Source organism: Tenrec ecaudatus, chromosome 3, assembly GCF_050624435.1.
Source record: "Tenrec ecaudatus isolate mTenEca1 chromosome 3, mTenEca1.hap1, whole genome shotgun sequence".
In the NCBI taxonomy this organism is placed as follows: domain Eukaryota; kingdom Metazoa; phylum Chordata; class Mammalia; order Afrosoricida; family Tenrecidae; genus Tenrec; species Tenrec ecaudatus.
Window position 1 is genome coordinate 147,552,865 of NC_134532.1, and position 23,274 is coordinate 147,576,138.

Below are 23,274 nucleotides of genomic sequence, written 5' to 3' on the forward strand. Positions count from 1 at the left end.
CCGGGTCTTCGGATTGGCGCCCGGGAGAAGAAAAGGGGCTCTGGTAAAAAATGGCCGAAAGCTGAATGAAGCCTGCAGCGTGTTGTCTGAAAGTCTGTTGTCAGAAGCATTGTACGAACGCGCCGTTTCAGCTGTGGTGCTGGTCACACGGTGCGAGCTCATGACCTCTAGGGGCAGCTGGGTGAAAGGTGGATAGGAACCTGTCACGCCAGTCCTTCAACTTCTCCATGAGACTAATATTACCTCACTATAACACGTGAAAAACAAACAGAATTTGCAATCTTCCTATCATTGCGATGAGAATGAGTCCATTGTCCATGTTGGTCCTTTATCGGTAACCCTCTGGTTGCAGAGACCTCTGGGTGTTATAAGACAGACTGTTAGAGACACTTAAAACACAGTCATGGACCAAACCAAACTCATTGCCTTCAAGTCAAGTCTGACTCATAGCAACACTGCTCAACGTGGCAGAATCGCCCAGTCTCTGACTCGGGAACTCTTTGCAGGAGTAGAAAGTCTCGTCTCTCACCTGCTGGGTGGCTGGGGGTTTCCAACTGCTGACCTTGCAGTTAGCAGGCCAACACATACCCACCGCACTGCCAGGGCTCCTCCAGGCATGGAAACAATACGTGTTCTCAATTCTTAAGACTATAGGCGTATAAACAGAATAAGCTTCCAGCCACTTGGCTTTGAGCAGGAGTGATGTATACGACATCTAGATCAGGACAAGGCCACTTGCCAACCTGGCTCCCTCACGTCATTCCATGTGCAGACCTTTTGCTGTTGGTCAGAAAGAACCACGTGGTGCGGATAACATCAGCTAGCTTTTGAAAGGCAATCTCTCTACGTCATTGGCGCCAGCTGGATATGCAGCTGTGCTCATTTGTTTCAAGCAGAGTTCAGGGGCTGCTTTGTAAAAGCCTGGGATGGTTTCAAGTTCAACCTCACCAGTTCTGGGTGGTTCAAGTGCTCTTTTTTTCATATTTAATATTGGTTTATTTAATGATGATTTATTTAATATACACATGAACTCAGCGAGGCAGGAATTCTCACTATCTTCAGTGTCAAATGAGGAAGCTGAGGCCTGTTGTCCTTGTCAGGTTCCAGTGATTTGGCTTTGACCCATAGCGACCCAATGCACAACAGAACAAAACACTGTCCAGTCCTGCACCATCCTCACGATTGTTCCTATGCCATACATACCTCAGCCCATTGCAGCACTCCGTCTCGTCGAAGGTCTTCCTCTCTTTCCCTGCCCCTCCACTTTACCAAACATGATGTCCTTCTCCAAGCACTGGTCTCTCCTGACAATGTGTCCAAAGTATGGAAGACGAAGTCTTGCCACCCTACCCTCTGAGGAGTACTCTGGCTTTACTTCTTTCAAACGGATTGGTTGGTCCTTTCAGCAGTTCTTGGCACTTTCAATATTCTTCTCCGGCATGACAATTCTAATGCATCTATTCTTCTATGATCTTCCTTATTCATGTCCAACTTTCTTTTTTTTAAACAATTTATTAGGGACTCATACAACTCTTATTACAGTCCATACATATACATACATCAATTGTATAAAGCACATCTGTACATTCCTTGCCCCAATCATTTTCTTTTTTTTCTCCTCTTTTCTTTTTTTACATTTTATTAGGGACTCATACAACTCTTATCACAATCCACACATATACATACATCAATTGTACAAAGCACATTCATACATTCCCTGCCCCAATCATTCTCACAAAGCATTTGCTCTCGGTTCAAGTGCTCTTAACTGCTGGTCTTCCTCAATCTCTGCTCCCGCAGGCTTTCCTGTTCCGGCCAATACCAAACCAAACTCAGTGATATCAAGGTGATTCCAAATCATCCTAACTCTACAGGACTGGGTAGACCTGCCCTTGTGGTTTTCTGAGACTATAATTCTTTACACAGGAGTAGAAAGCCTCATTTTTCTCCTGCAGAGTGGCTGGTGGTTTCAAACTGCTGACCTTGTGGTTAACAACCCAATGGGTAACCACTAAGCCACCAGGACTCCTGTGTCTGGACTAAAGGACACAGTGCCCTCCTCTGCAGAAGCTATGCTGTCCCTCTTGCCTCCTACATTTATCTTCAGCTGTCTCATTCCCCATTCCAGCACCGCTTGCACCTTGCAGATGCGTGCAGGAGCACCCTGGCACTGAGGGCACACCACCTTCCACAGCCCAGTGGACGCTCATGAAATCGGAGGCTCTGGGACTCTACAGTCAGAGGGCCCTAACAGATGACATGGCCCTGGGTGGTACACACGGTTAACATGCACAGCAGCTAAATGAAAGGTTGGAATCCAGTGGAAGACAACTATTCCCCACCCTCAAAGTCCCTAGTCTGGTCACCACATCCCATTGCCTTCGCTGCAGCCGCACAGGCTTACACGATACCAGCGCAACATTTACGACTGCACACGGCTCTTCAGTATGAGCTGCGCAGACCCGACCTCACTGGGTTTCCACGGGTTTCTGTGCAGTGGGTTCCATCACGACATGCCGACGGTGGCACAGAATGCATAGCTACTAGAATAGCCACTGATGTCACACTGCTTACATTTGAACCCGTCCCTACCAGCCAAGCGCTCTTCGCGAGTGCTCCACAGGACTGAGGTGACAAGGAAGTGAGACAGGCCCGTGTTACATGTGCTCTTGTCATCTCATGAACACGGAGGAGCAGCTGCATGTTGGTAGTTCAGTGGTACAATTCTTGCCTTCTAAGCGGGAGCCGTGGCCCTGCTGGTGTCGTGGTTACGTGTTGGTCAGCAGTTTGAAACCACCAGCGGCTCACCACTGTTGAAGAAAGGCAAGGCTCTCTACTCCTGTCAAGAGTTACAGTCTTGGAAACCCACGGGGCAAGTCTACCCTGTCCTATAGGGTGGCTATGGGTCAGGGACAACTCTAGGGCCAGGAGACCCAGGGTAGAGTCCTGGCCAATGGGCCCGATGCACAACCTCCAGCTATGGTCAGTGCAGCCTTGTGTGCTGCTCTGATGTGGAAGAGGTTGCAGCAGAGCTTCACACTAGGAAGATGGATGTGGAAGAAAGACCTGGTGATCTATTCTCGAAAGCCAGCCAAGGAAAGCTCTACCAATCTCAACGGTTTACTCTACCGCTGAATGTGGAAATGGCTCAGGCCTGGTCAGTATTTCCCTCCCTCGTGCACAAGGGCATTGCGAGGTAGGAGGCAAGCTGACAGCAGGGAGCAGCAGTCTCAGGTCATTCCACGGTGACAGCTAGGCCAGTTGTAAATGGAGACCAGCTTGAAGATAATCGGAGCTTGCTGTACAGTTTAAACAACAGAGGCTTCCAAAGTCCAAACATGGGTTATATCTGTGTGGGCCTTGAATGAGTTTTAAAAGTTACATTTCTTAGAAAGGTATTTGAATCAAATGATTTGAGGGAACATCCAAATTATCTCCCAGAAACTTGGGTTCATCGGAACCTAGTGTGAAAACCACCATGAAGATTCCTGTCACTCTAAAGCAGCGGTTCCTTTGGGGGTCAAACAACCCTTTCACGGGGGTCACCTAAGACCATCGGAAAACACGTATTTCTGATGGTCTTAGGAACTGAGACACCGCTCCTCTATCTCAACCTTCGCTCTGACACTGGCTTTTTATGCACACTGTCACAAAATGTAGCAACGTAGTTTACTGTTGTTATACTAAGACTGTTACCCATGCTGCACCGTGCTTCAAGAGAAAAGTTCATGTACTTGTGATTAGAAATATATTTCACAATATATAATTACATATTATATTTGTGATTACTCACTATGCTTTATGTTCAATAGTAACAATGAAAATACATCCTGTATATCAGATATTTATGTATAAAAGTAGCAAAATTATAGTTATAAAGTAGCAAAGAAATAATGTTATGGTTGGGGGTCACCACAACACGAGGAAGTGTATTAAAGGGTCGAGGCCTGAGGAAGGTTGAGAACCACGGCTGTACAGGGAAGGTTGTGGGGAAGGGGAGTCAAAGCAACCGGTGTACCAAGAAGAAATGCACCCATGCTGGTTGCGGCCATGGCTGCACAACCCCGCTCAAGGTGGCTGAGCTTCTGACTCCTTGTTGTTATTGCCAGAGGCCATCGAGTTGGTTCCGACCCATGGCCGCAACCCTACGCACAACAGAATGAAACACTGCCCGGACCTAGGCCATCCTCACACTGATCCTAGGCGTGAGCTCACTGTGGCAGCCACGGTGGAAATCCATCATATTGGGGGGCTTCCTCTTTTGCTGCCTCACTGCTTTATTATTTTTAACAGATTAGCACTTCACCCAACTGTTATAAAATTCAATAATCCATTCACATCAATTAGGGTTGTACAATTATTACCACATTCAATTCTAGACCATTTTTTTTCTTCCCTGTAACTTCCTGATTTTTTTCTAATTGTGGCAAAAACAGACACAACAAAATATTCTCCATCCCACAACTTCTCCATGTATGATTCAGTGTCACTGACTATACTCTTCATGTTGTGCATCATTATGGATCTCCTTTCCAAATTATTCCACCAACAATAACAAACTCCAAGCCCACTAATCAACACCTCTTTCTTCTTCACCCATCGTAACCATAGGTCAAGTTTGGTTTCTTGTCACAACTGACTTACTTAGAGATAGGTGGGAGCCCAGAATCCATGTGCTTGTCCATGGGTTATGGAGCACTCTGGTTTGCTTCGACAGTCATCGTATGACAAAAACAAAAACCCACAAGAACAACCACCACCTAACAAACAAAAGGCAGAAAACCCAACAACCAAAGAAACAAACAAGCAAAAGCATTTCCAGTCATCTCCCTTGGGTATAGGCAATTACATTTATAATGTCAATAACTTTTCCAATGATAAAGAATTTAAGATACTATTTGAGGTACTTCGTTTATTGTGCCAACCTGGCCAATAAACACATGTGGGGTTAATTGAAGTGAGCCTCGCCTTTCTAGTTCTTGGGTCTCTTGCTCTCTGATGGTCGGACCAGGGTGCAGCAGCTGCCTTAGCCAGTTCCCTGCTTCAGCTCGCAAGGCTCACTTCCTATAAGACATCCTTGAGGAGAAGTCAGATGGACCCTCCCTGATGCAGGTCTGGGTGCTGGAGTACCTGTGTGGAGACCCACGCCAGTGCTGAGATGCTAACACATTCTCTGACTCGGCTTTCCTCCTGCAGTCGGCATCATTGCGTCTGTTTTGTGAGATGGAGGAGGACTTTGTGGATTGGTGTTGGACATATGGGTTCATGTTGGACTTGTGGGCTTGGGCAGCACTAGGTTGGGATGTTTTCTTGATGCACACTTAACCTTTATATAAGACTCTCTCTTATACATGCGTTTCTGTGGATTTGTTTCTCTAAAGTACCCAGACTAACACACTATTGATAAGAGGAGTTTATATGAGGGTAGTCTAACTGCAAGCTGCAATTCAAGAGTTGTTGCTTTGCACAGATTGATTTCTTAATTGACTGAGCTCTAGTTATACTGAACATGGGAGTTGATGTTAGGGGAAATTTTCCTGGATCAATTTTTACAGGGGCAGACCCTTGTCTTTCGGCTGAAAACCTGTCATATTAATGCAGGGGGATTATTGAGGTACTAAACACTTGGTGGTTCTGGGTCCCCTTTCATTGCAAGCCCACTAAGCCAGGGGTCCCACCAAAGGTCCCATGACTGTCATTTCCAGTGTTGGCGTGGCCACCCTTTGCTTCCTCTCCCATCAGAGTATTTTGTCCTATGTTCAAGGGTGTTTGAGGTAGGGGCCAGTTCACCCAGTCGGACTTCTACATTGCGTCCTTCTGATGTGCCCTCTGGGAGATGCCATGTTCCCGTTCAGGCCAGTGTCTAAGGTCATCACAGTGCTTAGTCCATGCGGTGGTTCACCAAGGTTGGGTAGAAACATGTTCGTAGTGCCCACCCGGGAACACAGAACAGGGTTTATTCTCCCCTTAGGTTCCCTACAATTACTGCTCGCATCCCTGCTCCATGTGAGCTTGCTCCTCCCCATGGATCCACCATCCCACCGACAGATCTCTCAGTGCCTCCTCTGAAATGTAGCTGCTCCCCTCCCCTGGTCTTCCCTGGATTTTCCAGGACCGTTCTCCTCCCATTCCTGTGGAGGGGCTGTTGCTCTGCCCCACTGCGTTACCAAGCATGAGAGTATGTTCGTTCTAGCTCAGTAAAGAACAGAGGCGGTTGTCACTGCACATCAGGGATGGGCACGCCTGGCCCTCAGGCGGACAGGGCTCATGAAATCATCGGTACCATCACCTGCCTCATGAGAGAGAAACCGCTCTAGCTGTGCACTGGGGTGAGGACGTCCTTCAATGCGTGGGCAGCAGGGCCCAAGAATGAGAATGCCGTCAGAAATGCCCAAATGGCCCTTGGCAGGAAAAATGTTCCCCCCGGCCATTCTACAGACGAGTTTCTGTCCCACCAGCCTGCGCCGCACCCTGCCCTCGCTCCCAGCTCTCGGGGCCAACAAGTCGATGGTCAGCACTGCCCCCGGGCGTCTCACCTGTGCTTCAGCCGAAGTTTAACTCCTCCCGACCACGTCGCTTTTCTCTGCTGGGGCTCCAAGGTGAGGTGCTGGGGGCTGAAGTCAGAGGCGGCAGCATCTGCATGGCCCTGGTCTGCACACGTGGCTCTGCGGAGGAGGGACACAAGGTGAGTGGGCTGTGCATCACGGGCATGCGCATCAAGGACTACAGCGAGGAAGAGAAAAACCAAAGCCCACTGAGGTGGGGTCGATTCTGACTCAGTGCCCCTGCACAGGCTCTCTGAGGAGGAAAACCTTCACCAGAGGAACAGTCTGACGTCTCTCCTGCAGAGCTGCTGACGGGTTTGACCGCCACCTGGCGGTCGGTGGCGCAGCACTTACCTAGTAGTGCCACCTGGGCTCTTTAGGATGAAGGGACAAGAAAATTAGGCAGGCTAGAACAGACAAGGCACCAGAGCCATGGAGGCCATTCTAATTCATGGTGTCCCCCACAAGACAAGAGTAGAACTGTGCTCTACGGCTTTTCTGAAGGATCAACGGCTGGTTTCTCTGAAGAAGATCACCAGGCCTTTCTAAGGCACTCCTCGGTGGACCTGAGCCCCCAGGCTGCTGGTTAGAAGCTTAATGCATTAACCCTCTGTACCAGTGAGAGAGTCCTTCTATGAAGGTTGTTAATCGAGCCAGGCAAGCTATCAAACAAAATACCCGCCCTCCTCACTGCCATCGCATGGATGCGGCCTCATAGGGATCCTCAGGACAGGGTAGAACTGCCCCCCAGCATGAGTTTCCAAGACTATAACTTTTTACAGCTGGAGTGGTCGGTGGCTTTGAACTGCTGACCTCGCAGTTAGCAGCCCAATGGGTGACCCCTACACCAACAGGACTCACTCCTAATATCAAACAAGATAGTCACCTTGAAATCAAGTCACCGCGGCCTCACATGTCGACACGCCCCGCCCTCTCGTGCCCCAATCCCACTTTCAGGAGAGTGATCTCCAAGTGTCAGGAGCCCTTGCTATATCCAGCCATTGGGGGACGCGGGGGGTTCTGCAGCGCTCAGAAGCAGCTGCCAGCTTTTGAGCCTGAGCTATTTGGGATTGTTCAGATGCCACCGCACTGGGAGGCAAGGCATTGTGTGTCCCATGCAGTCCACCCGCCCACACCGGTAGCCAACACAGCCCCCAGAACTCTCCTCGATACGCCGGCGAGTCTGAGGAAAATGTAAACCCAGCCCCACCAGCGCATTCCAACATGGGAAGGGACTGGCTGCTCCTTAGGAGCTCCTCAGAGGCCCTGAGCTTGCAGACACTGACTGCGACCACAACCCTCCTCTTCGGACACAGGCTCGGCCATCCCTGTGTGTTGCTGGGTATCGGTGGTGTGCTCTGTTTCCAGCTAGGAGGCTCTTCCTGGGCCTCTGGAAGCCTGTTGATCATGGCCCCCAGCACCTCCTGTCAGCAGCAATCTGGAGAAGGCCCCAGAAGGCCAGTTTCTCCTGGGCACAGGCCTCGGCAGGGAGGGGATTGGATTACTGAGGTCAGGAGTAAGCCCTGTCCATCTGGCCTTAGAGCCCCTGGGACACAGCCTGGCACTGAGAGCTTTCTCGCTTCAATCCCAAGGAGAACTAAAAAGGTGGTTTTTGTTTGGGGGGGCGGGGAAATGATAGTTTCCATGTGTAAGCACGACTGTCTGGGTCTACAGCAATGGTTCTCAACCTGTGGGTTGCGACCCCTTTAGGGGTTGACAGGGGTCACCTGATTCATAACAGTAGCAAAATGACAGTTATGAAGTAGCAACAAAATGGTTGGGCCGATCACCACAACATAAGAAACTGCATTAAAGGGTCGCGGCATTAGGAAGGTTGAGAACCACTGGTCTAGAGACTTCCCTGGAACCTGTTGAGCACCCAGGCCACAGGAAGCCCCACTGATGGGTGGGCGGTGGCTGTGGATGGCTGGCACATGCACTGGCGGGGCATCAGCCTGGGTCCTCGCGTGAACAGAGAGAATGGAACCACTGACGCTGCCTACGTGTAGTATTTTCATAATAGCTTTAGTCCGTTTTCCTCATTTCAGAGCTCCTCTCGGCTCTGATGTCATCCAAAATAACTGCTACTAGTGTGATAAAACGTATGCTGGGAGAATATTAAGACAGACCTTCGTCAAGAGTTCACATGATTACCGTAAATTGCTGGCAGAATTCACAATGCCGTCTCCAATTAGTATTTCCCACATAATCTTCAGAGGCACCAACTCCCAGCGGCCATCTGACGTCAGAGGAGCCGGAGAGCAGGTTTAGAGACAGCTCACATCCAGCATCCAAGACCGGAGTGAAAAGATCGCTCCAGACCCTGCCCACACGAGCAGGGGCGTCTCCTCTCCAGGGGGAGAGCACGCCCTCCCTCGTCAAAAATAAAGGCCCCAAACCGTCACAAAACCTCTGTGGCCTTTACAACCCCCCGCAGTGTTGCCTAAAGCACAGCTGTGGGCTCTGCCTCTTGCACGCTTAGCTCTGGAGCCCGTCTTCGCCCTTTCCTTTCTGAGCCCGTGGCCCGGTGCGGGCTGTCCCAGTGCAGGGCGCGCTGGCAGGAGAGGGGCCAAGCGGGGAAAGAGGTGGAAGCATGGGGAACCTGAGGCCGCTCTTGTTAAGAATTCCTCCCAGTCCCAGGAAAGCTGAGACCGGCACTCTCACACTGTCCTGTCACTTGTCTCTGAGAACAACAGCTGAGGTGAGTGCTGGGTTCGAAACCCGCAGCCCCCAAAGTCACAGCACTAATCGTCACCGGCTCCTGCTCCTCACCCCGGCTGGCTGGGAGGCCAGGCAAGCGGTGCAGGCACCTAACGGAGGGGACCGTCGGACTGGACGACACAGACAGAAGAAGGACTGCGGGGAGAATCGCCAGCTCTCAGAGAGCCTGCCTTCTGCCCTCACATCTGCTGCTTCTGGGGAGAGCAGTGAGGTAGTCTGCTTCCATAAGGGTTTAGATGGATGGGGTTGCTTAGCAGCAGAATTGATGGGAGGGCAATGGACTTGGTTTGTGTTGGTTAATTGTTACAGAAGCAGACAGACAGGTCTTTCTCCCATGGTTCCGTGGGGTGGTTTAAACTGTGAACGGTAGGTTAGACATAGAACACAACCCGTTTGCTGAATAGAGGCATAATAGTTACATTGCCAAACTGCAATGTCAGCAGTTCAAAACCACCAGTTGCTCCTTGAGAAAAAGGAGAGGCTTTCTACTCCTGTAAAGAGTCCTAGTCTTGGAAACCCACAATCCTGTCGGGCAATCCTGTTGGGTTGCTATGGGTTGAAATGGACTCAGTGGCAATGTTTGGTTTTTTGAGTGTTGGGAGACTCATTGTCCCTGGTGGCCTGCACCTGGAATAGTGACCCCATCGTTCTCTCCCCACCCCTACCCACCACTTGTCTTATTTGTCCACAGAACTGGTGCTGTGTCTGGAGGGGCATACCTTTCCACCACCCCACCCCCCTCAGCTTCCTGTGCCACCTGCCTCCAAATAGACGGGAGCTGAGAGTCTGCAAGGGGCTCTGGTCCCATGGGGAGAGTGGCCCATGGCTGAGCAGATGGCTCTGAACCTGCCCTAGGAAAGCATGCATGTGCTTTCCCACACATTAGAATTCTGCTCACTCTTAAATTTTCCATGAAACACAAAATCGATGTTGTCTTTGGCCCCATTGTCCCGATGAAATGACTGAAACAGAGAGGTCACATACCTTGGCTAAGACTACACATGGGGTCATAGTGACATGGCACTAAAGTCCCGGACAACTGCTCAGTGTCATGGTTCTCCCTTTTAACAGATGCCAAACTGTCCCATTTACGTCACAAATTCTCTAGGTCTTGAAACTACTCGGAATCCATGGAGAACACATGGGCCTTCAACTCGAATGGCTGGAGGTTCAATTCCACGCAGAGGCGGCGTAGAAGAAAGGGCTGGCAATCTACGTCTGGGAAATCAGCCACTGAAAACCCGATGGAGCAGATCTCTACTCTGACACACCCTGGGGGCCCGGGTTGGGATGCTCTCACTGTTGACTGTTGTTTGTTTGTTTCTCTAAGTTCTTGTTGCTGCGGGGCTGTCCAGTTGATTCCAACACATCGTGACCTTAAAGGATGGAGCAGAACTGCCCCATGGGAATTTTGAGGCTGTAATCAGAGGATGGTGAGACTTCATCTCACCTACTATGTCACCGGGAGAGACCAGTCCCTGGAGAAGGGCATCATGCTTGCTAAAGTGGAGGGACAGGGAAAAAGAGGAAGGCCCTCAACCAGATGGATTGACACCAGGGCAGCCACACTGGGCTGACGCATAGGAAGGATGGGACAGGAGAGGGTGTGCTTGTGTCGCGAACAGGGTCGCCAGGATGCAGAAATGACCTGCCGGCAACAGACGACTAACCACCACCATCTTTGTGGAAGTAGACTGCCCCATCGTTCTGTTGCAAAGTGGCTGAGGGGTTTGAACTGGCAACCTTTTGGTTAGTGGTCAGGTTCTTTATCCTTTGTGCCACCAGTAGAATGGTGATGGTGGGAGGGTGCTAAGCACACATACTATCCAATGAGCTTACTTACATTGAAAAGATACTCAAAGGTACATTGTTTTGCCTGGAGTTACATTGTAGCAGCCTTAGGAGCAACGAGATAGCTTTAAGTAGAAAGTACTGGAATAAACCACATGGCTCCCTGACCCTATCCGGCTACTTCCAGTCCTGAAGCCATCATGCTCTCGGCTTGCACTCCCCAGGGGTGGCTTGTGCCCCTGGTGTAGGTCAGAGTCTGGTCGCCCCTCCGTGCCTGCACACCAGGTATATAGCCTTGTAGTGTTGGTGCGTTTGGCTACCATGCAGTCCGTTCCGACTCACAGCGACCCGGCACACAACAGAAACGCTGCGGGTCCTGCACTGTCCTCACAGTTGCTCTGTTTGAGCCCCACCGTAGCAGCCACCGTGTCAACCTGGCTCACCAAGGACCTTTCTCCTTTTCCCTGACCTTCTACTTTACCAATGATGAACTGCCCTAGGCACTGGTCCCTTCTGCAACATGTCCCACGTATGTGACATGAAATTTTGCCATGCAAATGTCTGTTAGCTGGCCCTGCTCCTCTACTACAGACAGTTCGGTAAAGGCACAAAGTCCCAGCCTGATGCCCGGAACAGAGAAATGACTCAGGAAGTACTTGCTTGTGTGAATGAAGCACTTCTAATTGCTCGAAAGATCTGTAACTTTTCCACCCCCTTTTTCCCACTGCCATTGAGTCGCTCCCAACTCGTAGTGACCCTACAAAAGAAAGTAGACCTGTTCCCGTGAGTTTCAGAAAGTCTCTACTTTCTCCTGCAGAGCGGCTGGTGGCTTCAAACTGTTGACCTTGTGGTTAGCAGCCCAAAGCACAACCACTACACCATGCAAAGCTCTTTGTCCTTCTTACCTCGTCACTTAACAAGTTGCTGGTAAAACTAAAGAGACCTTCTTTAAGGGTGTTTCAGATTCTTACTTTTTGTTTTTTAAGATCATTTTATTGGGGGCTCTTACAGGTCTTATTAGACAATGATGTGCTCTTGTTAAGAAATGATACAGGAAAATTTCCCCCAGCACCAACCCCCAAGCTCAATGAAAACAGAGCTCAATTAATTAGGAAATCAATCTGTACAAAGTAACAACTCATGGACCGCAGCTCCCAGTTGGACGACACTCACACTAACTGCTCCTACCAACAGCACCTAAATTCCATGTCACGGGATAAATTATTGTGCGGGGGGGGGGGGGATTTCTTTTTTTTAAATGTTTTATTTTATTGGGGGCTCTTACAAATCTTATCACAATCTATACAGATATCCACTGTGTCAAACACATCTGTCCATATTTAGTCATCACCTTTTACAAAACTTGATGAAAAAGGGGGGACAAAGGAGAGGGGAGGTGGGGGAAAATAAAAGGGGGTACCAACAAACTCAGGGACAAGGGAAGAATAAGCGATCTAAAATTGATGGCAAGGATGGCATAGGATGCTTGGGGCGGGGGGGGCTCCATCAAGGGCAATGTAGTCAAGAGAAATTATTGAAACCCGAATGAAGGCCGAACATGATAGTGGGACAGGAGGAAAGTAAAAGGAAATACAGAAAAGAACTGGGAGGCAAAGGACATTTATAGAGGTCTAAATGCAAGCATGTATATATGTAAATACATTTACAAATAATGATAGGGGAATAGATCTATGCACATATATTTATTTACAAAGTATTATGGCAGCATATGGACATTGGGCCTCCACTCATGGATTTCCTCAATGCAAGAACACTTTGTTCTACTAACACAGCACTCTGTGATGTTCACCTTCCTGCCTGACATGATTGCTGAAGACAAAATGGGTGCATAAGCAAATGTGGCGAAGAAAGCTGATGAGGCCCGGCTATCAAAAGATATAGCATCTGGAGCCTTAAAAGCTTGAAGATAAACAAGCGGCCATCTAGCTGAAAAGCAACAAAGCCCACATGGAAGAAGCACACCAGCCTGTGTGATCACGAGGTGTTGATGGGATCAGGCATGAAGGATCCAAAACAAACAAACAAAAATCATGTCAATGGGAATGAGGGGGGGCGTGGAGTGGAGACCCACCCCCTGTCAGAAGGGCCACAAGGAAGGGACGAGCCAGTAAGGGTGCAGTGTAGCACCCATGAAACACAAAACCTTCCTCTAGTTCTTTAATGCTTCCCACCCTCCCTCCCCACTATCATGACTCCAATTCTATCTTACAAATCTGGCTAGACTAGAACATGTATATTGGAATCGATAAGCGTTTGCAGCACAGGGAATCCAGAACAGATAACCCCTCAGGACCAATAAGGGGAACATCGATACTAAGAGGGTAAAGGTGGGGTGGGAGGGGGATTAAGGGAGAACCAATCACAATAATTGACGTATTGTGACCACCCCACCCCCGCCACAGGGCAGCGGACAGCAGAAAAGTGAGTGGAAAGGAGACAGCAGTCAGTGTAAGACATGGGGAAAAAAAGAATAATTTATAAATTATCAAGGGAACATGGGCGAGGTAGATTTGGGGAGGGAGGGAAAATAAAAAACGAGGAGCTGATACCAAGGCTCAAGTAGAAAAAAAAATTTTTTCTTTTTTGTTTCTTTGGGTTTGTTGTTGTTGTTTTGCTTTCTGCCTTTTGTTTCTTTGGTGGGTTTTCTTGTTGTTCTTGTTGTTGTCTTTGTCACACTATGACAGCCAAAGTAAACCAGAGTCATTCATAACTCGTGGACAAGCAGATGGATTCTGGGTCCCCAATTAATTCTTGCAAGAGCAAGTTAGTTCTGATAACATGGCCCTGCTCAATATTCACTTCCTGAAGACACAACTGAAGGTAAGGGTGCTACAGCAAAGCATGGTGACTGAAGCAGATGGTGCCCAGCTATCAACTGAAATAGTGTCTGGGGTCTTAAAGGAAGGCTTGTGTTCAAACACGCAGCTATCTAAGTGAGGCGCCAACTAAGTCCATGAAGAAGTACACTAGCCTGTGTGACCCAAAAATGACAATAACAAAATACAAATATGATGAAGGGAAAAGTATCAGAGTTTAAACTGTCAACAACCAATATGTGGAAGGCTGTGGAGGACTGTGGGAGCCAAAAACCCATCTGCAGACTAGTCAGATTAACCGTCTGGCCGATCCCCTCTAGCCACGGGTGAGGGACGCAAACAGCTTTACTGTCAGACAGAGATGACTGTGAACCTGATTATGATGGATCAAACCACGGTATGATACGATACTTGGTCAGTTGACCTCCCTCTTGACTCAACCGGAATTTGCTCTGGGCCCCAATATTTTTTGCTTGTTCCATGTCAGAAATGTCTTCTCTGGCTTCTTAAACACTGTTAGTGGTCTTTTCTTTCTTACTCTTTATTTTTATCATTATATCATTGTTATCATTATTGTTGTTGTTTTCTTGTTTCACCTTGTTTTTGTTGTTCGTGTTGGGTTTCTCAGTTTATGACACAGAAGGAGTGGATGCAAGGGACAATAACTGACGCCATGGTTTATAGGGAGCTGGGTGCCGTGGGGGGGGAGGGAAGCTGGAGAGCAAACAAGGACTATGGGAGCGGAGAGGGAGCATTAGAACTGATTGTGATGATGTATATGCAACTCTTTTAAAAGGTGACTTAAGAAGGGAAGTGTATGATATGTGACTAGTATATGCAAAAAAAGAAGAAACCAAATTTGTCCAATGGTTAGCCCGGGTGAAGGAGGAACAGTTGTTGCTTAGGGGTATTGAGTTTACGTCAATAGTGGTGGAGGTATTTGGGAAAGGATCCCAATAATGGGGTACAACATGAAGAGCATAATCAATGGCACTGAATTCTACATGTAGAAGTTATGGAAGTGGAGAATGTTTTGTTGTGTATATCTGCCACAATTCAAAACAAAACACCAATGAGTATAAGGAAGAAGAAAATATAATAAAATTGACTGTGGTGATGATTACACAACTCTTTTTGATATGATTGAACTATTCTATGACATGAGGATAGGTGCCAATAACATTTTTTAAAAAGAGAAATGATTAAAAAACAACGAAAAGATGTATAGTCTCAGAATCCCTGTAAAGAGTTACTATGTGTTGGAACTGGCTTGATGGTAGTGAGTTTTTAAAAATCTGTTCTCCACTACCTGTCAGTCAGTTTGTCATCCTGTGGTGGCTTAGGTGTTGCTGGGTCATTCCTGGTGGACAGGTCTCAGCAGAGCTTCCAGGCTGAGTCGAATGAGGAACAAAGGCCTGAGGGTCTACTTCCTCACAAGGGAAGACAGGCAAGTCTTCTACAGGTTTATTTTGGGCACGGCATCCAGAGAGAAGTAACCACTAGAGAGGGGATCATGTTGGAAATGCAGAAGAACAGCAATGAGGAAGCCCGTCAGAGAGACAGAGTGACATCAAAGCTGCAACAATGGGCTCAGACGTGCTAATCAATGACCAGGAGACAGCACAGTGCCAGGCCAGAGTCAGAGCAACACACAACAATAACAACAGCACAATAGCCCTTTGGAGACTGTCCCCTGGATATAGGCCTGGCAGATGTGTGTGCTGATTTTCAGGACAGTTTGCCTTCTTAAAGGCAGTGGTCTCGGTTTTTCCATCGACCTTTTCATCAGGCTGAGCCTTCACGCAGGAAACTGGGCAATTAGCACCTTTCACTCCTGCCCAGCTGCTTCCTTGGGTCAAAGGGGTCCTGCGGTTTTGCCATCATTTCCCAGCTCTTTCCCTTCAGGCCTCCCTGGACCGTCCTGGCCTCTCCCAGGCTTGGAGGCAGATCTGAAGGGCAGATACCCAGGGGCACAGATTTCCGATCTTAACCAAACATAGTTGCCCTTGATTTCCAGATGACAGGCTATTTAGTAGAAAACTCATCGGTGTCCGCCTTGTTCATGTTTCTGAGTTTTTGGTAGCTACATACTTGAGAATTAACCTTCAGGGTCATTGTCCCTCCACTACTCCTTGGTCCCTTCTTGTATCAGTGTTTACAATCTACGGCACTCACTCATCCCCTCAGGCCTGTGGCCCATAGGTTCCCCCCTTTCTTGGGAGAAAGGGCTTTCTACTCCTGTAAAGAGTTACAGTCTCAGGGACCCACAGGAGCAGTTCTACCCTGTCCTGCTCACCCACCTTGGTCAGGAAGCTTGGTTCACTCCAGGAGGACCGTGTTACCCTTCACCCTGAGGAGATGAGCTCTGTCCTCTCAGACCTATGTCCATCTGCTCCTCCTGCTGTTTTTCCACCCAGTTTCCCCCACAGCCTCCCAGATGTCCTGCTCCAGGGACTGATCTCTCCTAACAACATGTCCAAAGTATGTAAGAGGAAGTCTCACCATCCTTGCCTCTAAGGAGCACTCTGGCCTTACTTCTTCCAATACAGATCAGCTTGTCCTGGTAGCAGTCCACGGTACTTTCAGCACCACAATTCAAATGCATGTATCACCGTAATGAAGTGAAATTTCTTAAAGTGCTATTCTATACTTCCCACCAGATGATTGGGTGGGACCATGCAAATAGAGTATGAGAAACATTAACAAAGGGGATTAGTGAGCTTTAGTGGCCACTCCCTTGGTTAACAAGACTGAGCCGTCCCAGAAGCAGGAACAGAGAGAATTCCCAGGACCATCTCAGAAGACGAGCCACCCGCGAAGCATCTTCAAGATCTCCATCTGAAGTGGCAGAGGCACAGGCACAGGCCAGGCTTTGGCACAGAGGCCGGGGACAGAGTCAAGACGATGAAGAGAGGCAGTGGGCTCATGCAGGCAGAGGCCAAGGGACCACGTGGCTGAGGAGAAGTGTGGTGGTGGGCCAAAGACTGACCTTGACTTGTGGTAACCTGTTAACTTCCCTCATAAACTCCCATACCTGTGGGGTTTGTAACCGTGTGGCCATTGCTACAAGGTACTGAACCCAGCAGACAAACAATACAGAGGGAAGGTTGGTGTCTGAATAGATGGAGGCATTTCTGACCTGCGCCTTCCATCCCCTGGCCTTGGGTTTGTGTGTAGGATTCTCCTTCTTCCTGATGAAGCTGAAGGAGGTCAGATAGGGTCCTCGTGTGGTTTACTCAATCCCGTTCTAGGTGCTTCCTGGGAAGGGCCCTCTTGTGCCTGTTTCCACTTCAGTCTGACAAAGATTTTAAACAAAACCCTGTCTCTTAGGGGAGTTGTGAGGATGAAGGAACATCAAGCACTTGGGAGGGGGTCAGCAAAAGACAAGCAGACCCTCAACTGGGGGGTGCGGGGGGGTGGGTACAGACTGGCTGCCACCATGGGCCCCAACATAGATACCATTCTGAGGACAGTGCAGGCCGGTCTGCTGGGTGGTACAAAGGAGCACTGTCAGACCAACTCACTGGCACCCCACCGTGAAAACAAAGAAGTGCTTATAAAGGTGCCTGACAATAAACACAACTCCTACTCAAGGGGCAAAAATTACATTTATTGAGCAAATACTATATACCAGACACCGTTGTACAAACAATGCCTCCATTAACATTTGAGGGAGTGAAGATCCTCATGACAGATAAGGAAAGCAAAATTAAATACTGTTAAGTAGAAAGCAGTGTGGTCAAAGGTCATGCCGGCGCCACTCCTCTACTCATTAAATTCCTCGGCTTTAAATAGTGTTTTTCTTAGACATCAGCCAGCAGCCAAACAACGCGCACTTTTCATTTCTTCATCATATTTTTGTCCTTTAAATAAGTCAGAGATATAGATGAAAAGATCAGAAAATGTGAAATGTCATTAGGTGGAAGGAATATAGACTATTGCTTCTTCTATTTTTCTATATCTTGCAAATAGTTCACAATAAGTATTTATTCTTTTAATTATCAGGGGGCGGAGGGGAGGGGAATTAGCTTTATTTTCCCCTAACTCCAAAACAACAACAAAACACCTCCAAACCAAACTCACTGCAACTGAGTTGATTCCAACTCATAGTGGGACATATGGGACAGGGTAGAACTGCCCTGGTGGGTTTCTAAGTCTGAAACTCATTATGGAAGTAGAAAGCCTCATCTTTCTCCTGCAGAGTGGCTGGTGGTTTCAAACTCTTGATCTTGTCATTAGCAAAGCAGCTTATAAAACCAAATCCCTTTGTTTTTGAAGACCGACGATGGGAAATGGAAGTGGATCTACCTATCCTGGAATCAAATCGGGGTGGGCAAAAAGCTGCATGCAGAAAGCAGAGTTTGCAACTACTGAATGCATCCTTGTGAGGATGAAGTGAGATTTCTGGACACCAATATCTGGTAGAAGGAGACCACAGCTTCCTGGAAAATCCTGCCTACACCTTTCTCTTAACAGACAAGTAATTCCAAAGAACAATGCAAATCTCTGCAGTGAACCACAGTAATTCCTTACTCTCTTATCATAGTTGGTGTCTGTATCTTTCATCCCCCTCTATTACTTCATGCGACCCTCATGATCATGATAAAGGGGAAGAAGTAGACCTGGTCTTATTCTCTCCATTTAACAGATGCAGAAACAAACCCACAGCTGCTGTGACTTGCTCAAGGTCATTACTTGTAAGCTTTACAAGTTGGGGCACAGGAAGACAGCATCCCCAAACCTAACCCCTACTCTCTTGTACTATATACTGCCTTTTTACATCATATAACATTAAAATTCTGTTGATACAAGTAGGGACACTTCTATACCCAGCCCATTTATTCATTCAGTCAACACTTACTGAGGGCTCAAACCCCACCCCAATACACGCTGGAGTACACACCGTGCTGGCAATGGTAGCAGAGCAAACATAATCCTTCCTCTTGTGGAATTTACCAGTCAACGAAGAGACAATTAACTAAATGTACAATACATTAAATACACAATTAACTAACTATAAAAGTTATGGTAGAGTACACGGGGTCATGGCGAGCAGCCTACGTGCCCTTTCTCATTCTTTCTCCTACACTCTCTATTCCTGCTGGACTTCCTCTGAGGGCCTCACCAAGGGCAGCTACAAGGTGGCAGCCCCCAGGTGTTAATCACCTTTATGGAGTGCTCCACGTCAGACCTAAATGAATGTCTTCAGGTGCTTTTATGTTACCATCCTCCCTACAGTACAAACAAGCAAAGTGAGACTCAGAGAGGCACAGGAATTTGCCCTAGTTCTGGTGGCATGAGGATTTAAACCGAGAACTGGTGACAACAAAGTGTGTGCTCTTAACCATTATGAGATGTTTTCATTTCATCCAGGTTTCTCCTTCCATTCTTAAGAAGCCCTGGGAGTGCTGTCAGATAAGCATAGGTTGAACTGTTAACTGCAAGGTCCAAGGTTCAAACCCACTAGCCGTCCAAGGGTAAGCCGAGACTGTCTGCTTGTTTAGAGATTTACAGACTCGGGAAACCTACATATGGTGGTTAGGAGGCAGAATTGACTTGATGGCCATGGGTTTGTGTTGGGTTCCTTTCCTTAGGGGATAAGGGTGATGATGCCCAAGAAATACTTGTTCAGTAAAAAATGGCAGTGAGCTTGTTTGAGCCTTGGTCATATACTTAGAGTGGACACTGGGTCAGCTTTCCAGTGGCTCCCTCCAGTTGCCTAAGCTCTCTTGTCTGGACAGGGATTGCCATAGTCCAAGTTCTAAGACTGATGCTTTGCCTGGACCACACCAGTGTGGGGTTTCGTGGGACAGGTGGGGAGGGATGGGCAGAACATAACCCAACGCAAGTTCATACCCACACCTGCAACCACAAAAGACACTTGGAACACCTTGACATCCTGCATCGTGAAATTCCTCCATAAACTCAAAAACCAAACTCACTGCCATTGAGTTGCTCCTGACTCACAGCTGACCCTATAGGACAGGGTAGAACTGTCCCTGGGAGCTTCAAAGACTATCACTCTTAAAGGGAGCAGGAAGCCCGTCCTTCTCCCACACCGCGGCTGGTGGTTTCGAACTACAGACTTTGCAGTGTGTAGCCCTAAATGTAACCACTACATCATCAAGTCTCCAACAAACTCACGGACAGTAAGTTAATCCTGACTCTAGTGACACTCTTTGTACAGTTTCTGAAGCTGTAAATCTTTACAGGAGCAGAGAGTCTCAACTTTCTCCTGTGGAGTGAGTGGCTGGTAGGTTTAAATCACTGACTTTGTACTTAGGTAGTCCAAGGCTTCCCTGACAGCCACTCTGTGATTAATCCACCAGGATGAGACCAAGCTATGTGGGCCTGAGCCCCTTGGAAACACTAACCCAGGGGCCCAGTGGCCAGTGGGCACTGCAGGTACTGAAGAAGACAGAATTGGCCTGAGTATCATATATACTTGTGTATAAGCCAAATTTTCCAGCACATTTTTAATGCAGTTTTGGTGGTTAAATTAGGTGCCTTGGCTGATATTTGGGTCAGCTTATACTCGAGTACATAAGGTAAGTCAAGAGACCACCTCTCACTAGATGGATCCTCAGCCCCTATGCGGGATGGCAGATCAATGTATGCATCTTCATAGCAGTTTGAAAAAAAAAATAAACTGGAGCCCAGTATTTTTTACTGTGGTTGTTTTGGGAGCCCATGTCAGACTCTTGGGTGACAGGCCCTTCTCCTCCCACAGGAGGGTGGCTGGCGGTGGAAGGGCTCTGGACAGAAGGACCCACAGGTTCCAGCACCCTCGCTGCTGGCCAGGGCTTCTCAATCCCATCACCGGCAAATAACATGGGCCTGTCCTGGGGCTGCCTGGAGAAGTAGGGCGGCCATGACCATGTGAGTGGAAAGCACTATTCAGAGGAAGGAAATGGCCCCTTGCTGAATTCGGCCTGGGCTGAGGAATCTTAGCAAAAATAAGATCCCTCCCTTGTGCCCGAGGGAGGCCTAATCCTCACTTTGCCCCAGAGGATTACTGGGATTTAGAAAGAAGCTCGCATGCGCTTTGTGAAAAAGCTTGTGCCCACCGCCTTTGTGGCCACGCTCTCCAAGATTCGCCCTGCTTTCTAGGGTGGCAGACATTCCATGCTGTCTGTCTAAATGCCCCCACATCTGAAACCGAAATGTCCCCAACATTTGCTGAGCCTCTAGAGCAGGGACTCACTCTGTCTCCTGAGCCTTCTCCCACTGACACTGCTTCAGATTCTTCAGAGGCACAGTTTGTACGGGTAGCAAGATGGCCAGGGCAGCCCATCGGCGGGGAAACTAAGGAAAAGGCGGCAGCTTACAACGTACCTTTTCCAGGTCTCTCTCACGACAGCTCATGGCCTACGTCTCATTCGCCTGCCTTTCCTTTGGGAACCCTTGTGGCGCAGTGGTTTTGCGTTGGGTTCTAAGGCCAGTGGTGTGAAACGGGGCTTTCTACTCCCGCAGAGTTCCAGTCTGGGAGCCCCTCCGGGACAGTCCACCTTGTCCTATAGGGTCACTGTGAGTTGGTATGGACTCCATGGCAGTGAGTTTGGTGGTGTTGCCTTTCCTTTGGTTACTGCAACATCACCAGCTGCCATTGCGTTGCCACTGACGCGTGGTGGCCCTGTGTGTCATAGGGTACCCCTGTGCCCAAGAAGCTTTTCAATGGAAGTAGCAGCCAAGTCTTTCTTCTGAGACAACTCAGAGTGGACTTGAACCTCTGACCTTTCAGTTAGTAACTGATTGTGTTAACCATTTGTTTCACCCCCAACCCACCACTGTCATCGAGTTCCTTCCAACTCAGAGCAGCACACAGGGCAGAGGCGAGTTGCTCCTGAGGGTGTCCAGCACTGTAAATCACTGAGGACAGTCTCATTTTTCTCCTGCAGAGCAGCTGGTGGGTTTGAACTGCTGGCCACATGGTTAGTAGCCAGTGCCTAACCCACAGTGCCACCAGGGCTCCTTTGTATCACCCCCAAACCAAAGCAAAACTCACTGCCACCAAGTCAATTCCAACTCATGGTGACCCTGAGGGTTTCTGAAACTGTAATTCTGTGGGAGTGGAGCTCCTTGTCTTTCTCCCGGGGAACAGCGGGTGAATTCTAACTGGTGACCTCACGGTGAGCAGGCCAGCACTGAACCCCCATACCACTAGGGCTCCTTGTCTTCCTACCCCAGGGACTCCCATTTGACTCCAAGTAAGAAAGGCTTGCAAGCTTCAAACACGTTGAATTGGTGTATGCTCTGCTGTGCATAATCGGAACAACAAAAGTAAAATAAATAATAAGAGAGAGAACCAACGACAGCAGTAAATACCTCTACACAGTATCTCAGGAGATGGTTTCACTACAAACGCATCACTGGTTTTGCTCTCATCTTGAACCTCTAGTTCAGGGGCAGGCTGTTGACTTTCTCATTTGATCAAGCCTCCAGATTGTCCCCCAGGCTCCAGTTCCCGCCTGCTCTTTCAAGCTGGATAAAAACTGTCCTGAACACCTGCCTTGGATCCCAACTCCTTTAAGCCGGCACCCTGGCCTTTCCATGTTTGGCTACCTTATGCACAAGGTCACGGTGGTTCTGTGGGAGGATGTTCACTTTCCATGCAGGTGATCTGGGTTCAACTCCCAGGCAACGTGCCTTGTCCCCAGCCAACACCCGTTTGTCAGCAGAGCCAGCATGTTGCTATGAGGCAAAGAGGGACTCAACGAAGCCTCTGGACCAAGATGAACCGGGTAAAAGGCCTAGTGACCTATGCCTCGAGATAAGCAGTCAGTGAAAGCCCTATGGATCCCAACAGTCTGATGGACAATCCACAGGGGATGCTGCATGACCGGCAGCACATACTTCAGAGCCCAAGAGTTGGGAACAGTGGACAATAATGATTCATCAATGAATGACACTGACGACTCATAAACAGATGGCATCGAGAACAAAAGCTGGCCATAAGCACATAAGGAAGTGAGGCTGGTGGTGAGCTGACTGGGCACAGCACGTCCTTTCCCCTTTGCTGGCCACTAACCCATAGAAGCAGGTGGTTAAGCAAAGGGGCTGAAGAAAGCTGATGGTGCCCGGTTATTACAAGATATAGCATCTGGGGTCTTAAAGGCTTGAGGTTAAACAAACGACCATCTGGCAGGGAACCAACAAAACTCACATGGAAGAAGTACACCAGGCTGTGTGATCATGAGGTGTTGACTGGGACATGTATCAGGCATCAGAAGACCCAAAACAAATAATTATATCAATGTGAACGAGGGATCAGAGTGGAGACCCAAAGCCCATCTGCAGACAATTGGACATCCCTCACAGAAGGGTCACAAGACAAGTCAGCCAGGGTGCCGTACCGCATTGACAAAACATACAACATTCCA

The 23,274-nt window shown here is 48.5% G+C and overlaps 1 protein-coding gene across 1 annotated transcript in view; it reads right to left on the bottom strand.

The window, feature by feature from the left end:
* Nucleotides 1-23,274, bottom strand: part of SHROOM3 (shroom family member 3) — a 108,692-nt gene that overhangs the window by 71,916 nt on the left and 13,502 nt on the right. Inside the window, exon 2 of the mRNA XM_075544168.1 lies at nucleotides 6,537-6,665. The gene's annotated coding sequence lies outside the window, so the exon portion shown is untranslated. The remainder of the gene's footprint in view (nucleotides 1-6,536; nucleotides 6,666-23,274) is intronic.